We start from the raw sequence: 3,782 nt of genomic DNA, 5'->3' as shown, positions 1-3,782 counted from the left end.
TTCCTGAATGTGTTTGTTTCCTGAAATTTCCTGTTGATGAATTGTAACTGCAGCTTGCTGGTCATTCGTGCTACTGTACAAAAGGCTCATCATCCTAAATCAATCAATCTAAAAAAATTTGGTAGCTGCCGATCGAAGACACCACACATTAGAGTTGTTCTATCGATGTGAACAGCCTACAAATATTTTCCCCTAAAGCTTCTCAGGTTTTTGAGCTTGGGTGGAGCCTTTATTTGACCTCTTGACTTTACCGCATCCCAGAGGTACCCGTGGCACATAACCGGCGCTTGACACGCGCTCGGGTGACCGTTTAAGTAACAAAGGGAGCTAGAAACGTCAAATTCACAGGGTGGGTTGGTCTAGATGTGAACTCATTTTGCAAAATTTTGGGGTTCATAGATCATGAAATTATGGTCAAATAAAGTCAAGCCGGGTCAAACTCAAGATGGGTATCTAAAGCTCTTCTAGAACTCCTCACGCAACCGCTTTGAATCTAGATACTTGTTCCAAGCCAAAGTTCATTGGTGTTTATTTTAGGTCAGATTCCTCCAGCCGTCACCAATTTACAGTCTTTTTTGGCCTTAAGAAGGTCACGTGACCGAAAAGCCGCAAAGGTATTTTTATCCTTTGATTTGAACAAGCATTGAGGATTCCGCTAAGTGGTACATTCCTGAAAACGAACGGTTGATTTGGATCATTTTAAGTCAGTGAACTACTCTGGCCTTTAAAAAGTTCATGAAATATTCTATTACGGCTTCTGTTATTAACAAATTCAAAAAGGGCATCAAAATCTACCCCTTATACCAAGCTTTCCAGTAAAAAGCTGGCTGGCCTTGGCCTCGACCTGACTTCTGTACCTTACATCATTTATTTTTGTGATCTTAAATTAAATCGTCTTGTTACTTATGAAACTATCATTGCCTAACGCTCCGTTCTCGTATCAGGCTGAACACTTCCCTAGAAATTGTCTCCGCTGACAGCCACGGCCCCATTTTGACCTGCCATAGGTCAGCGACGTCATAAGCTGTATCGGATTTTTTAACCAAAAGTTGTGCTTTTGATTTCCCACAGCAACTGAAAAGCGAACCAAAAGATCCGCTTTTCAATTACCCATAGCTATGAAAAGTTCGGCGGTACTATGTCGTGCCTTCCGAAAATCCCACACCAGGCGTGACTTATGGCGGTAGCTGTGAGGTTGGTATTATCTGAATATTTTGAAATCGATGCGAATATACCGCTTAAATATCTACTTCATTTCAACGTAAAATCGTGCTGAGCTCTCACCCTCTCTCTTTTTCTCTGTCTCCCTCTCTTCCCCCCCCCCCCCTCTCTCTCTCTCTCTATCTCTCTCTCTCTCTCTCTCTCTCTCTCTCTCTCTCTCTCTCTCTCTCTCTCTCTCTCTCTCTCTCTCTCTCTCTCTCTCTCTCTCTCTCTCTCTCTCTCTCTCTCTCTCTCTCTCTCTCTCTCTCCTCTCCTCCCCTTTGTCTAACCATGAAGGATATGCATTGCCTATCTTTTGAGCACCGGAGCTGATCCTGACTGTTCGAACCATGCGCTTATGTCCCCGAGCATTGTTTGGCTTTACATGCAAATGCGTCTGCAGCATGTCAAGCAAGGCTATGCACACCCCACGAGTGCATTTCCAGGAAAAGTGCAGTGGTTTCGGTACGAAGAATGGCCAAGCTTTCATGGATGTTTAAGTAAATGTGCAGACGCTAAGACGCTTGAGAACAATGTGCTGAACTATGACGAGAACGTAGACGGCGAGATTGCGAGCCCACCTGAAAGGTCTGCTGACATCAGCGCCGGGCCCGGCTCCGTGGCTCTGTCACCGATCGATTGCGGCTTGCGAGCCCCGTTTGTCATCTTGTCGTGGCGCGTGACGAGGACAGACCGTGCGTGACGTCACGGGACGTCAGGATTAGGTGCTATAATGCACGAGGGCGCTGAGAAAAGGGCCGCTTTGATTTATTTTAAGACCGGCAGATGTCAATGGGAAAGTGGCTCCAGGACTAACGACCATCAACCGCTAAGCGCCGGTTTATAGCATTGCGTGAGGTCCGCACGAATGGCGATGAGCTCAGTCTGGGTAAGTTTCTCAAGCTACGATTTCAGTGCAGTGTGCGTTTACTCCTATGACAGTAAATGTGCGTGACTATAGTCATTTTCTTTCTTAGAATGCAGTGAAACTAACAATGATGCACTTGCCCATCTAGGCCTGATTTTCTGATTGGATTAGCAGGTGATCGCTCATAAATACCAGGCTTCCAATGTTTCTCGGTCACTTTCACCGAAAATGCCGAAAAAACTAAACGAAAGATAGTTGTGCAACAGATTGGAAATCACCACATTCAGTCAGCTTGGGAGCCAGCCGTGGAAGCCATTTATTCTGTCAACTACAGCTTTGTTGCATGGAGTCATCGGTGATTTGTAATTGGCTTAACAGACAGCGATGAAATGCAATGCAGGGGTGACTCGAAGATCACAGGCGTCATTGGGCGTGGCTTGTGGCGAAGATCTTGGCCATAGCACACCATACCATGCCCCGAGATCAGCCTCACCTGAGCCGACAGTTTTGGCTGAACGATTCGCACGCACCATCCGATCCCCTCGCTGCCTGTTGCCGGTTACTGCCCCTGAAGGCCCGAACGGCGGAGCTCCGTTTCTGGGAAGCGAGGCCACAGCCTGCCACCGCAGTGGTCAGGTGCCCTGCTCTCCTCCGGCCGAGCTGCTGCCGAGCTGCCGGTCACAGCTGGCCTGTCCGTTAACTCACGATTTCTTTGCGCGCAAGCTCAGTCATTCTCGCCGGCAGTCTCCCGCGAATTGGAGCCGTCAAAACAAGATTTGGGTGTATTATCCCGTGTGAGAGGCTCATTTTTATCCTCGTTAACCACGGGTGAGGATCTGATGAATGGCTGGTTTACTATCTTTAATCAAATTGTTCCGTCGCCGTGGTGCAAAAGTCATTCGTTCTCGTTCTCTGACACCTTCAGAGCTGCGGTGTTAGTCCTTCGATGTGGCCCCTAGATAGGCGGAACAAAGGAATTGCAGCAGCCAGTCTTGTATTCTCTCTGGTCGCATGAAGACCTAATCCCCCCAAAAATATGGGCCGCAGACTTAGCCGTCATTGGGCAGACACATCTGCACCGCGTCACGGGTTCGGCATTGTAATTGCTTCATAAATCACGAAATCGGTTAGTTCGTCGCCGAGCGTAAATTGGAGATGCTGCTCCTCGTTATCACCGGAGTGATGTCAGCATGCGGCATTTCCACAGCCTGCTGCCAGATAGGCGGGGCGAGCACAGAAGGGTCCATGCGCCCTCCCACCCCCCGCTCCAAACCACCTCCCATCGTAGCACGTCAGCCACGTCACACATGAATGTCACCTGTCACTTGACACCTGTTATGTCACTTGACTTGACCTCGGTGAGCGTGGTTAGAAAGCCGGCGTGGTGGCGACCTGCGGTTGTTCGCCCCAAATCCCCCGCGACCAGCCCGCCGGCGTAGTGCTCCGTGCCGGCCCTGCCCCGGTCGACACTCTGCCTGCTCACCCGGCCGCTGTGCTCAGCGGCATACCGGCCGGCACACAGGATGTGTCGGCCGCAAACAGCGGCAAGCAAACGGCGCGCGCCGCGCCACTTTCGCCGCGGCGGCGACGAGCGGCGCGGAGGCGCGCCTCGCCGCCGGCTTCCGGCTGTCAGGTGTGCCGGCGGCGGCGGCGGCGGCGGCAGCGGCGGCGGCGGTGGCGGCGGCCAGTGTCCGGCTGGCGGCGCGCGGGACCG

The sequence above is a fragment of the Pollicipes pollicipes genome, unplaced genomic scaffold (assembly GCF_011947565.3).
Source record: "Pollicipes pollicipes isolate AB1234 unplaced genomic scaffold, Ppol_2.1 Scaffold_6138;HRSCAF=7277_pilon_pilon_pilon, whole genome shotgun sequence".
In the NCBI taxonomy this organism is placed as follows: Eukaryota; Metazoa; Arthropoda; class Thecostraca; order Pollicipedomorpha; family Pollicipedidae; genus Pollicipes; species Pollicipes pollicipes.
The sequence above is the reverse complement of the archived record's forward strand: the minus strand, read 5'-3'. Positions refer to the sequence as shown.